At 43.0% G+C, this 12,931-nt stretch overlaps 13 non-coding genes across 13 annotated transcripts; all 13 read right to left on the bottom strand.

Moving 5' to 3' along the window:
- Window positions 1-1,649: 1,649 nt before the first annotated feature.
- Window positions 1,650-1,721, bottom strand: TRNAQ-CUG (transfer RNA glutamine (anticodon CUG)). Its single transcript has one exon. It is a non-coding gene; the product is annotated as a tRNA-Gln (tRNA).
- A 642-nt stretch (window positions 1,722-2,363) lies between these two features.
- TRNAQ-CUG (transfer RNA glutamine (anticodon CUG)) lies at window positions 2,364-2,435 on the bottom strand. Its single transcript has one exon. It is a non-coding gene; the product is annotated as a tRNA-Gln (tRNA).
- A 1,711-nt stretch (window positions 2,436-4,146) lies between these two features.
- On the bottom strand, window positions 4,147-4,218 carry TRNAQ-UUG (transfer RNA glutamine (anticodon UUG)). Its single transcript has one exon. It is a non-coding gene; the product is annotated as a tRNA-Gln (tRNA).
- A 282-nt stretch (window positions 4,219-4,500) lies between these two features.
- Window positions 4,501-4,572, bottom strand: TRNAQ-CUG (transfer RNA glutamine (anticodon CUG)). Its single transcript has one exon. It is a non-coding gene; the product is annotated as a tRNA-Gln (tRNA).
- A 650-nt stretch (window positions 4,573-5,222) lies between these two features.
- TRNAQ-CUG (transfer RNA glutamine (anticodon CUG)) lies at window positions 5,223-5,294 on the bottom strand. The gene has a single exon. It is a non-coding gene; the product is annotated as a tRNA-Gln (tRNA).
- A 1,077-nt stretch (window positions 5,295-6,371) lies between these two features.
- On the bottom strand, window positions 6,372-6,443 carry TRNAQ-CUG (transfer RNA glutamine (anticodon CUG)). The gene has a single exon. It is a non-coding gene; the product is annotated as a tRNA-Gln (tRNA).
- Window positions 6,444-7,089: 646 nt separating this feature from the next.
- On the bottom strand, window positions 7,090-7,161 carry TRNAQ-UUG (transfer RNA glutamine (anticodon UUG)). Its single transcript has one exon. It is a non-coding gene; the product is annotated as a tRNA-Gln (tRNA).
- Window positions 7,162-9,124: 1,963 nt separating this feature from the next.
- On the bottom strand, window positions 9,125-9,196 carry TRNAQ-CUG (transfer RNA glutamine (anticodon UUG)). Its single transcript has one exon. It is a non-coding gene; the product is annotated as a tRNA-Gln (tRNA).
- Window positions 9,197-9,847: 651 nt separating this feature from the next.
- TRNAQ-CUG (transfer RNA glutamine (anticodon CUG)) lies at window positions 9,848-9,919 on the bottom strand. Its single transcript has one exon. It is a non-coding gene; the product is annotated as a tRNA-Gln (tRNA).
- Window positions 9,920-10,198: 279 nt separating this feature from the next.
- Window positions 10,199-10,270, bottom strand: TRNAQ-CUG (transfer RNA glutamine (anticodon CUG)). The gene has a single exon. It is a non-coding gene; the product is annotated as a tRNA-Gln (tRNA).
- A 618-nt stretch (window positions 10,271-10,888) lies between these two features.
- On the bottom strand, window positions 10,889-10,960 carry TRNAQ-UUG (transfer RNA glutamine (anticodon CUG)). The gene has a single exon. It is a non-coding gene; the product is annotated as a tRNA-Gln (tRNA).
- A 648-nt stretch (window positions 10,961-11,608) lies between these two features.
- TRNAQ-CUG (transfer RNA glutamine (anticodon CUG)) lies at window positions 11,609-11,680 on the bottom strand. The gene has a single exon. It is a non-coding gene; the product is annotated as a tRNA-Gln (tRNA).
- Window positions 11,681-12,685: 1,005 nt separating this feature from the next.
- Window positions 12,686-12,757, bottom strand: TRNAQ-UUG (transfer RNA glutamine (anticodon UUG)). The gene has a single exon. It is a non-coding gene; the product is annotated as a tRNA-Gln (tRNA).
- Window positions 12,758-12,931: the final 174 nt, after the last annotated feature.

The following is a 12,931-nucleotide window of genomic DNA, read 5'->3' as shown; positions in this document are numbered from 1 at the left end:
GGGCTACGGACTGTTTTGACTAGCATAGAAGCCGTATTAAACACAAGACCCTTGACGCAACATGATGACAATGGTGGTGTATTGACTCCAGCCCACTTCCTCGTTGGCGATCGACTCACCACGATACCTACTGGACCAGAACCACCTAGGCGAGACCTTGTTAGAACCTTCAGACTACTCCAGCGAATGACTGACGACTTCTGGAAGCGTTGGAGTAAAGAGTATTTGCTACTATTACGGAATTTTCACGAGGTTCGCCAGCCCAGAGACCACGGGTCAAGAATCAGGGTCGGTGACGTAGTTTTACTACAAGAGGATACACGCCCAAGACACATGTGGAATAAAGCACGGGTCGAAGAATTACGCGAAGGACGTGACGGGAGAACTAGAACGGTTATTCTTCGCACCTCGGACGGAAACAATGTGACACGACCTGTCCAGCTGGTCATCCCACTCGAGATAGACCAGGGTGGGGAGGATGTTGGAGATTCATAGAAAAGGACTCGTACACACTCTAACGGCGTTATGTGATTTGGATATGCAATCTCCCTGTACATAGTTTAGTATTTCAAGTATGAGCTTCTGCTATCTAGCGGAGCTACTGGGAACTGCCATATCGCTTGTATTTATGCTTTTGTTTTGTACTGGTTTGTAGTAGTTAGAATAAAGATGGCAGCCATGACGAAGTAAAGTGATTCAGTGTTTTATTTATTAGTGATATCCCCAACAAGTGTTTCGATAATATTTCAGTATGTGAGGTAAACATCCTACAATTCATCATCATCATCGGCTTTTCCCTCAGATACAGCGAGGGATCCCACCTCTACCGCCTCAAGGGCAGTGTCCTGGAGCTTCAGAAACTTGGTTGGGGATACAACTGGGGAGAATGACCAGTACCTCGCCCAGGCGGCCTCACCTGCTATGCTCAACAGGGGCCTTGTGGAGGGATGGGAAGATTGGAAGGGACAGGCAAGGAAGGTGGAAGGAAGCTACCATGGCCTTATGTTAGGTACCATCCCGGCATTCGCCTGGAGGAGAAACCACGGAAAACCGCTTATAGGATGGCTGAGGTGGGTATCGAACCCACCTCTACTCAGTTGACCTCCCGAGGCTGAGAGGACCCCGTTCCAGCCCTCATACCACCTTTCAAAATTCGTGGCAGAGCCGGAAATCGAACCAGGGCCTCCGGGGCTGGCAGTTAAACACGCTAACCACTACACCACAGGGCCGGACATATTAATTAGATTCATTAATTATATTAATTAATACATTTAATTACATAAAATGAAAATACAAGTCCCACTGAGATACGAACTCGGATCGCTCTATTTAGTGTCCAGAGTGCTAACCATTACACCACAGTACCTGACGCACTGCGCCGTTCCCACTCGACACGCGTCAGTGCGTCGATAATGTTTGACAGTGGAAACATAAAACATCCTAGTAACATTGAAATGACAATGTTAGGTAGCACCGAGATTTGATATCGGATCTGTGGATTCGTATTCTAGAGTGCAAAGTTTGCACCATGGGATCTAGCAAACTGCAATGGTCCTACTAGACGCTCTTCAGTGTTTGGCTAATATTGGAGAATGGGAGGAAATCGTCCTACAATTAATGAACTGGTAAAACCTACAAATGAAAATTACAGGTCCCACCGAGATTTGAACTCGGATCGCTGGATTCAGAGTCCAGAGTGCTAACCATTACACCATGGGACCTGACACACTGATCGGTTCTTACTCGACATGCGTCAGTGCTTCCAGAATGTTTGACACTTGAAACGAAAAATATCCTAGTATCATTGAAATGACAATTTTAGGTAGCACCGAGATTTATATCGGATCGCTGGATTCGGATTCTAAAATTACACCAAGAGGTCTTACAAACTGCGCTGGTCCTACTGGACGTTCGTCAGTGTTTCGATAATATTTGAGAATGGAAAGGAAACAGCCAAGGATTATTAAAAGCTTAATACCTGGAATTAACAAATCCAGGTCCCCAAGACACTTGAACTCGGATCGCTAGATTCGGAGCCGTGAGTGGTAGCCGATTCACCACGGGACCTTATAAACTGCGTAGGTCCTACTAGACACTCGTCGGTGCTTCGAAATTGTATGACAATCCAAGGAAAACATCCTACAATTAATAAACTAGTAATATCTCGAAATGACAATTGTAGGTCGCACCAGATTTGAAATCGGATCGCCGGATTCGGAATCCAGAGTGCAAAAATTGCAACATGGGATCCAACAAAGTACGCTGGTCCTACTAGACGCTCGTCAGTGTTTCGATAATGTTTGAGAATGGAAAGAAATCGTCCTACAATTAATGAACTAGTAATATCTACAAATGGAAATTACAGGTCCCACCGAGATTTGAACTCGCATCGCTGGATTCAGAGTCCAGAGTGCTAACCATTACACCATGGGACCTGACACTCTGTTCAGTTGCTACCCGACAAGCGTCAGTGCTTCGAGAATATTTGACAGTGGAATCAAAAACATTCTAGTATTATTGAAATGATAATTTTAGGTTGCACCGAGATTTGAAATCGGATCGCCGGATTCGGTATCCAGAGTGCAAAACTTGCACCATGGGTTCTAACGAAGTGCGCAGGTCCTACTAGATGCTCGTCAGTATTTCGATAATGTTTGAGAATGGAAAGAAATCGTCCAACACTTAATGAACTTTTAATATCTACAAATGAAAATTACAGGTCCCACCGAGATTTCAACTCGGATCGCTGGATTCAAAGTCCAGAGTGCTAACCATTACACCATGGGACATGACACACGGAGAAGTTCTTACTCGACATGCGTCAGTGCTTCGAGAATGTTTGACAGTGGAAACGAAAAACATCCTAGCATCATTGAAATGACAAATTTAGGTAGCACCGAGATTTGACATCGGATCGATGGATTCGGAGTCTAGAGTTCTAAAATTACACCAAGAGGTCTTACAAACTGCGCTGGTCCTACTGGACGCTCGTCAGTGCTTCGATAATATTTGAGAATGGAAAGGAAACAGCCAAGGATTATTAAAAGATTAATACCTGGAATTAACAATTCCATGTCCCCAAGACACTTGAACGCGGATCGCTAGATTCGGAGTCCTGAGTGCTATCCGTTACACCATGGGACCTGACGCACTGGGCAGCCCCTTCTCGACACGCGTCAGTCCTTCGATAATGTTTGACAGTGGAAACAAAAAAACATCCTAGTATCATTGAAATGACTATTTTAAGTAGCACCGACATTTGAAATCGGATCTCTGGATTCGGGGTCTAGAGTGCAAAAAATTCACCATGGGGTCTAACAAACTGCGCTGGTCCTACTAGACGCTCGTCAGTGTTACGATGATGTTTGAAAATGGGAAGTAATCTTCCTACAATTAATAATCCAGTAATACCAAAGAGTGAAAACTACAGGTTCTACCGTGATATGTACTCGGATCGCTGGATTCAAAGTCCAGAGTGCTAACCATTACACCATGGAACTTGCTGAGCAGCGCAGCTCATACTCAAGACATGTCTGTATTTCGATTACGTTTGTCAATGGCAGAAAATACCCTACAATTTATAAACTAGTAATATTTTGAAATTACAATGTCAGTTATAACGAGGTTTGAAAACAGAGCACTGGATTCGGAATGTAGGGTGCTATCCATAACACTAAGGGATATTTCACACCCCGCTGGTCCTACTGGACGCTCGTCAATGTTTCGATACTGTCTGAGATTGAAAGGAAAACGTCCATAGTTAATAAAATAGTAATATACATAATGAAAATACAAGTTCCACCGCGATTTTGACTCCGATCGCTGGATTCAAAGACCAGAATGCTTACCATTAAACATGGGACATAACGCACTCAGCAGTTCCTACTCAACACGCGTCAGTGCCTCGATAATATTTGACAGTGGAAACTAAGAACATCCTTTTATTATTGAAATGACAATTTTATGCAGCACCGAGATTTGAAATCGGATCGCTGGATTCAGAGTCCAGAGTGAAAAAACTGCACCATGGGATCTTACAAACCGCACAGTCCTACTAGACGCTCGTCAGTGTTTCGATAAAATTTGAGAATGGAAAGAAATCGTCCTACAATTAATAAACTAGTAGTTTCTACAAATGAAAACTACAGGTCCCACCGAGATTTGAACTCGGAACGCTGGATTCAAAGTCCAGAGTGCTTACCATTACACCATGGGACCTGACGCACTCAGTAGTTCCTACTCAACACGCGTCAGTGCCGCGATAATATTTGACAGTGGAAACTAAGAACATCCTTTTATTATTGAAATGACAATTTTATGCAGCACCGAGATTTGAAATTGGATCTGTGGATTCGGAGTCAAGAGTGAAAAATTTGCACCATGGGATTTAACAAACTGCGCTGGTCCTACAAGACGCTCTTCAGTGTTTCGCTAATATTGGAGAAGGAAAGAAATAGTCCTACAATTTATGAACTAGTAATATCTACAAATGAAAATTGCAGATCCCACCGAGATTTGAACTCGGATCGCTGGATTCAGAGTCCAGAGTGCTAACCATTACACCATGGGACCTGACACACTGAGAAGTTCTTACTCGACATGCGTCAGTGCTTCGAGAATGTTTGACAGAGGAAACGAAAAACATCCTAGTATCATTGAAATGACAATTTTAGGTAGCAATGAGATTTGACATCGGATCGCTGGATTCGGAGTCTCGAGTTATAAAATTACACCAAGATGTCTTACAAACTGTGCTGGTCCTACTGGACGCTCGTCAGTGTTTCGATAATATTTGCGAATGGAAAGGAAACAGCCAAGGATTATTAAAAGATTAATACCTGGAATTAACAATTCCAGGTCCCCAAGACACTTGAACTCGGATCGCTAGATTCGGAGCCGTGATTGGTAGCCATTTCACCACGGGTCCTTATAACCTGCGCAGGTCCTACTAGACACTCGTCGGTGCTTCGAAATGTTTGACAATCCAAGGAAAACATCCTACAATTAATAAAAGAGTAATATCTCGAAATGGCAATTGTAGGTCGCACGAGATTTGAAATCGGATCGCCGGATTCGAAATCCAGAGTGCAAAACTTGCACCATGGGATCTAACAAAGTGCGCTGGTCCTACTAGACGCTCGTCAGTGTTTTGATAATGCTTGAGAATTGAAAGAAATCGTCCTACAATTAATGAACTAGTAATATCTACAAATGGAAATTACAGGTCCCACCGAGATTTGAACTCGGATCGCTGGATTCAGAGTCCAGAGTGCTAACCATTACACCATGGGACCTTACCAACTGCGCCTGTCCTACTAGATGCTCGTCTGCGTTCCGATAATATTTGAGAATGGAAGAGAATCATTCGTGATCTAAGAAACATTTAATAACTGGAAATTTTATTTCCATGTAACAGCGAAGTTTGAAATCAGATCATGAATTCAGTGTCCAGTGAGATAACCATTACGGCATGGAACATATAGAGCAGCTTCGTTCCTACTAGATGATCATCAACGTTCCGATTATGTTCGAGAACGGAAGGAACACATCCGAGGAATATCTATCCAGGAATACCTCAAAATTGAAATTGCAGGTCCCACCGAGATCAGAACTCGGATCGCTGGATTCAGAGTCCAGAGTGCTAACCATTACAATATGGGACCTCACCCACTGCGCAGTTCCTACTCGACACGCGTCAGTCCTTCGAGAATATTTGACAGTCGACACAAAAACAATCCAAGAATTATTGAAATCACAATTTTAGGTAGCACCGAGATTTGATATCGAATCGATGGATTCGGAGTCTAGAGTAATATCTCGAAATTACAATTGTAGGTCGAACGAGATTTGTAATTGGATCGCCAGATTCGGAATCAAGAGTGCAAAAATTGCCCCATGGGATCTAACAAACTGCGCTGGTCCTACTAGACGCTCGTCAGTGTTTCGATAATACTTCAGAATGGAAAGAAATCATCCTACAATTAATAAATTTGTTGGTTCTACGAAAGAAAATTACAGGTGCCACCGAGATTTTAACTCGGATCGCTGGATTCAGAGTCCTGAGTGCCATCCATTACACCATGGGACCTGACGCATTGGGCAGCTCCTTCTCGACACGCGTCTGTCCTTCGATAATGTTTGACAGTGGAAACAAAAAACATCCTAGTATCATTGAAATGACTATTTTAAGTAGCACCGACATTTGAAATCGGATCTATGGATTCGGGGTCTAGAGTGCAAAAAATTGACCATGGGGTCTAACAAACTGCGCTGGTCCTACTAGACGCTCGTCAGTGTTACGATGATGTTTGAAAATGGGAAGTAATCTTCCTACAATTAATAATCCAGTAATACCAAAGAGTGAAAATTACAGGTTCCACCGAGATTTGAACTCGGATCGCTGGATTCAGAGTCCAGAGTGCTAACCATTACACCATGGAACCTGCTGAGCAACGCAGTTCTTACTCGACACACGTCAGTGTTTCGAATATGTTTGTCAATGGCAGAAAATATCCTACAATTTATAAACTAGTAATATCTTGAAATTACAATGTCAGTTACCACGAGCTTTGAAAACAGAGCACTGGATTCGGAATCTAGAGTGCTAAATATAACACTAAGGGAAATTTCAGACTCCGCTGGTCCTACTGGACGCTCGTCAGTGTTTCGATACTGTCTGAGATTGAAAGGAAAACGTCCATAGTTAATAAAATAGTAATATACATAATGAAAATACAAGTTCCACCGGGATTGTAACTCCGATCGCTGGATTCAAAGAGCAGAGTGCTTACCATTACACATGGGACCTGACGCACTCAGCAGTTCCTACTCAACACGCGTCAGTGCCTCGATAATATTTGACAGTGGAAACTAAAAACATCCTTTTATTAATGAAATGACAATTTTATGCAGCACCAAGATTTGAAATCGGATCGCTGGATTCAGATTCCAGAGTGCAAAAACTGCACCATGGAATCTAACAAACCGCGCAGTCCTACTAGACGCTCGTCAGTGTTTCGATAAAATTTGAGAATGGAAAGAAATCGTCCTACAATTAATAAACTAGTAGTTTCTACAAATGAAAATTATAGGTCCCACCGAGATTTGAAGTCGGATCGCTGGATTCAAAGTCCAGTGTGCTTACCATTACACCATGGGACCTGACGCACTCAGCAGTTCCTACTCAACACGCGTCAGTTCCTCGATAATGTTTGACAGTGGAAACTAAAAACATCCCTTTATTATTGAAATGACAATTTTAGTTAGCACTGAGATTTGATATCGGATCGCTGGATTCGGAGTCTAGAGTTCTAAAATTACACCAAGAGATCTTACAAATTGCGCTGGTTCGACTGGACGCTCGTCAGTGTTTCGATAATGTTGGAGAACGGAAAAGAAACAGCCAAGGATTAATAAAGGATTCATACCTGGAAATAGCAATTGCAGGTCCCTAAGACATTTGAACTCGGATCGCTAGATTCGGAGCCCTGAGTGGTAGCCGTCACACCGAGGGACCTTAAATCTGCACTGGTCCTACTAGACCCTCGTCGGTGCTTCGAAAATGTTTGACAATAAAAAGAAGTCTTCCTACAATGAATAAACTAGTAGTTTCTACAAGTGAAAATTACAGGTGCCGCCCAGATATTAAATCGGATCGCTGCATTCAGAGCCCAGCGTGCTATCCATTACACCATTGTACCTATCTAGCAACTCGACACACGTCAGTGTTTCGATTATGTTTGTCAATGGCAGAAAATATCCTACAATTTATAAACTAGTAATATCTTGAAATGACAATTTCAGGTACCACGAGCATTGAAAACAGAGTACTGGATTCGGAATGTAGAGTGCTAACCATAACACTAAGGGATATTTCAGACTCCGCCGCCCCTACTGGACGCTCGTCAGTGCTTCGATAATACTTCAGTATGTGAGGTAAACATCCTACAATTCATCATCATCATCGGCTTTTCCCTCAGATACAGCGAGGGATCCCACCTCTACCGCCTCAAGGGCAGTGTCCTGGAGCTTCAGAAACTTGGTTGGGCATACAACTGGGGAGACAGTGGAAACTAAAAACATCCTTTTATTAAGGATGTTGTGGAGGGATGGGAAGATTGGAAGGGACAGGCAAGGAAGGTGGAAGGAAACGGCCATGGCCTTATGTTAGGTACCATCCCGGCATTCGCCTGGAGGAGAAACCACGGAAACCGCTTATAGGATGGCTGAGGTGGATATCGAACCCACCTCTATTCAGTTGACCTCCCGAGGCTGAGAGGACCCCGTTCCAGCCCTCATACCATCATCACCATCTGTTTACCCTCCAGGTTCGGTTTTTCCCTCGGACTTAGCGAGGGATTCCACCTCTACCGCCTTAAGGGCAGTGTCCTGGAGCTTCAGACTCTTGGTCGGGGATACAACTGGGGAGTATGACCAGTACCTCGCCCAGGCGGCCTCACCTGCTATGCTGAACAGGGGCCTTGTGGAGGGATGGGAAGATTGGAAGGGATAGGCAAGGAAGAGGGAAGGAAGCGGCCGTGGCCTTAACTTAGGTACCAGAAGTGGGAAACCACGGAAAACCACTTCCAGGATGGCTGAGGTGGGAGCCCTCATACCACATTTCAAAATTCGTGGAAGAGCCGGGAATCGAACCCGGGCCTCCGGGGCTGGCAGTTAAACACGCTAACCACTACACCACAGGGCCGGACATATTAATTAGATTAATTAATTATATTAATTCATACATTTAATTACATAAAATGAGAATACAAGTCCCACTGAGATACGAACTCGGATCGCTCTATTTAGTGTCCAGAGTGCTAACCATTACACCACAGTACCTGATGCACTGCGCCGTTCCTACTCGACACGCGTCAGTGCTTCGATAATGTTTGACAATGGAAACATAAAACATCCTAGTAACATAGAAATGACAATGTTAGTTAGCACCGCGATTTGATATCGGATCTGTGGATTCGTATTCTAGAGTGCAAAGTTTGCCCCATGGGATCTAGCAAACTGCAATGGTCCTACTAGACGCTCTTCAGTGTTTGGCTAATATTGGAGAATGGAAGGAAATCGTCCTACAATTAATGAACTGGTAAAACCTACAAATGAAAATTACAGGTCCCACCGAGATTTGAACTCGGATCGCTGGATTCAGAGTCCAGAGTGCTAACCATTACACCATGGGACCCGGCACACTGATCGGTTCTTACTCGACATGCGTCAGTGCTTCGAGAATGTTTGACACTTGAAACGAAAAACATCCTAGTATCATTGAAATGACAATTTTAGGTAGCACCGTAATTTGATATCGGATCGCTGGATTCGGAGTCTTGAGTTCAAAAATTACACCAAGAGGTCTTACAAACTGCGCTGGTCCTACGGGACGTTCGTCAGTGTTTCGATAATATTTGAGAATGGAAAGGAAACAGCCAAGGATTATTAAAAGCTTAATACCTGGAATTAACAAATCCAGGTCCCCAAGACACTTGAACTCGGATCGCTATATTCGGAGCCGTGAGTGGTAGCCGTTTCACCACGGGACCTTATAAACTGCGCAGGTCCTACTAGACACTCGTCGGTGCTTCGAAATTGTATGACAGTCCAAGGAAAACATCCTACAATTAATAAACTTGTAATATCTCGAAATGACAAGTGTAGGTCGCACGAGATTTGAAATCGGATCGCCGGATTCGGAATCCAGAGTGCAAAACTTGCAACATGGGATCCAACAAAGTACGCTGGTCCTACTAGACGCTCGTCAGTGTTTCGATAATGTTTGAGAATGGAAAGAAATCGTCCTACAATTAATGAACTAGTAATATCTACAAATGGAAATTACAGGTCCCACCGAGATTTGAACTCGCATCGCTGGATTCAGAGTCCAGAGTGCTAACCATTACACCATGGGACCTGACACTCTGTTTAGTTGCTACCCGACAAGCGTCAGTGCTTCGAGAATATTTGACAGTGGAATCAAAAACATTCTAGTATTATTGAAATGATAATTTTAGGTTGCACCGAGATTTGAAATCGGATCGCCGGATTCGGTATCCAGAGTGCAAAACTTGCACCATAGGTTCTTACAAAGTGCGCTGGTCCTACTAGATGCTCGTCAGTATTTCGATAATATTTGAGAATGGAAAGAAATCGTCCTACTATTAATGAACTAATATCTACAAATGAAAATTACAGGTCCCACCGAGATTTCAACTCGGATCGCTGGATTCAGAGTCCAGCGTGCTAACCATTACACCATGGGACCTGACACACTGGGAAGTTCTTACTCGACATGCGTCAGTGCTTCGAGAATGTTTGACAGTGGAAACGAAAAACATCCAAGCATCATTGAAATGACAATTTTAGGTAGCACCGAGATTTGACATCGGATCGCTGGATTCGGAGTCTAGAGTTCTAAAATTACAACAAGAGGTCTTACAAACTGCGCTGGTCCTACTGGACGCTCGTCAGTGTTTCGATAATATTAATATTAATATTAAAAGATTAATACCTGGAATTAACAATTCCATGTCCCCAAGACACTTGAATGCGGATCGCTAGTTTCGGAGTCCTGAGTGCTATCCGTTACACCATGGGACCTGACACACTGGGAAGTTCTTACTCGACATGCGTCAGTGCTTCGATAATGTTTGCCAGTGGAAACAAAAAAACATCCTAGCATCATTGAAATGACTATTTTAAGTAGCACCGACATTTGAAATCGGATCTCTGGATTCGGGGTCTAGAGTGCAAAAAATTCACCATGGGGTCTAACAAACTGCGCTGGTCCTACTAGACGCTCGTCAGTGTTACGATGATGTTTGAAAATGGGAAGTAATCTTCCTACAATTAATAATCCAGTAATACCAAAGAGTAAAATTACAGGTTCCACCGAGATTTGAACTCGGATCGCTGGATTCAAAGTCCAGAGTGCTAACCATTACACCATGGAACCTGCTGAGCAGCGCATTTCATACTCAAGACATGTCTGTATTTCGATTACGTTTGTCAATGGCAGAAAATACCCTACAATTTATAAACTAGTAATATTTTGAAATTACAATGTCAGTTACCACGAGGTTTGAAAACAGAGCACTGGATTCGGAATGTAGTGTGCTAACCATAACACTAAGGGATATTTCACACCCCGCTGGTCCTACTGGACGCTCGTCAGTGTTTCGATACTGTCTGAGATTGAAAGGAAAACGTCCGTAGTTAGTAAAATAGTAATATACATAATGAAAATACAAGTTCCACCGTGAATTTGACTCCGATCGCTGGATTCAAAGACCAGAATGCTTACCATTACACATGGGACATAACGCACTCAGCAGTTCCTACTCAACACGCGTCAGTGCCTCGATAATATTTGACAGTGGAAACTAAGAACATCCTTTTATTATTGAAATGACAATTTTCTGCAGCATCGAGATTTGATATCGGATCTGTGGATTCGTATTCTAGAGTGCAAAGTTTGCACCATGGGATCTAGCAAACTTTAATGGACCTACTAGATGCTCTTCAGTGTTTGGCTAATATTGGAGAATGGAAGGCAATCGTCCTACAATTAATGAACTGGTAAAACCTACAAATGAAAAATTGCAGGTCCCACCGAGATTTGAACTCGGATCGCTGGATTCAGAGTCCAGAGTGCTAACCATTACACCATGGGACCTGACACACTGATCGATTCTTACTCGACATGCGTCAGTGCTTCGAGAATGTTTGACACTTGAAACGAAAAACATCCTAGTATCATTGAAATGACAATTTTAGGTAGCACCGAGATTTGATATCGGATCGCTGGATTCGGAGTCTAGAGTTCTAAAATTACACCAAGAGGTCTTACAAACTGCGCTGGTCCTACTGGACGTTCGTAAGTGTTTGATAATATTTGAGAATGGAAAGGAAACAGCCAAGGATTATTAACAGCTTAATACCTGGAATTAACAAATCCAGGTCCCCAAGACACTTGAACTCGGATCGCTAGATTCGGAGCCGTGAGTGGTAGCCGTTTCACCACGGGACCTTATAAACTGCGTAGATCCTACTAGACACTCGTCGGTGCATCGAAATTGTATGACAATCCAAGGAAAACATCCTACAATTAATAAACTAGTAATATCTCGAAATGACAATTGTAGGTCGCACGAGATTTGAAATCGGATCGCCGGATTCGGAATCCAGAGTGCAAAAATTGCAACATGGGATCCAACAAAGTACGCTGGTCCTACTAGATGCTCGTCAGTATTTCGATAATATTTGAGAACGGAAAGAAATCGTCCTACAATTAATGAACTTTTAATATCCACAAATGAAAATTACAGGTCCCAACGAGATTTCAACTCGGATCGCTGGATTCAGAGTCCAGAGTGCTAACCAATACACCATAGTACCTGACACACTGAGAAGTTCTTACTCGACATGCGTCAGTGCTTCGAGAATGTTTGACAGTGGAAACGAAAAACATCCAAGCATCATTGAAATGACAATTTTAGGTAGCACCGAGATTTGACATCGGATCGCTGGATTCGGAGTCTAGAGTTCTAAAATTACACCAAGTGATCTTACAAACTACGCTGGTCCTACTAGACGCTCGTCAGTGTTACGATGACGTTTGAAAATGGGAAGTAATCTTCCTACAATTAATAATCCAGTAATACCAAACAGTGAAAATTACAGGTTCCACCGAGATTTGAACTCGGATCGCTGGATTCAAAGTCCAGAGTGCTAACCATTACACCATGGAACCTGCTGAGCAACGCAGTTCATACTCAAGACATGTCTGTATTTCGATTACGTTTGTCAATCGCAGAATATAACCTACAATTTATAAACTAGTAATATTTTGAAATTACAATGTCAGTTACCACGAGGTTTGAAAACAGAGCACTGGATTCGGAATGTTGGGTATAACCATAACACT

This window comes from Anabrus simplex, chromosome 4 (genome assembly GCF_040414725.1).
Source record: "Anabrus simplex isolate iqAnaSimp1 chromosome 4, ASM4041472v1, whole genome shotgun sequence".
Lineage (NCBI taxonomy): Eukaryota > Metazoa > Arthropoda > Insecta > Orthoptera > Tettigoniidae > Anabrus > Anabrus simplex.
Note: the sequence above shows the minus strand (reverse complement) of the source record. Positions and strands in the feature narration are given on the sequence as shown.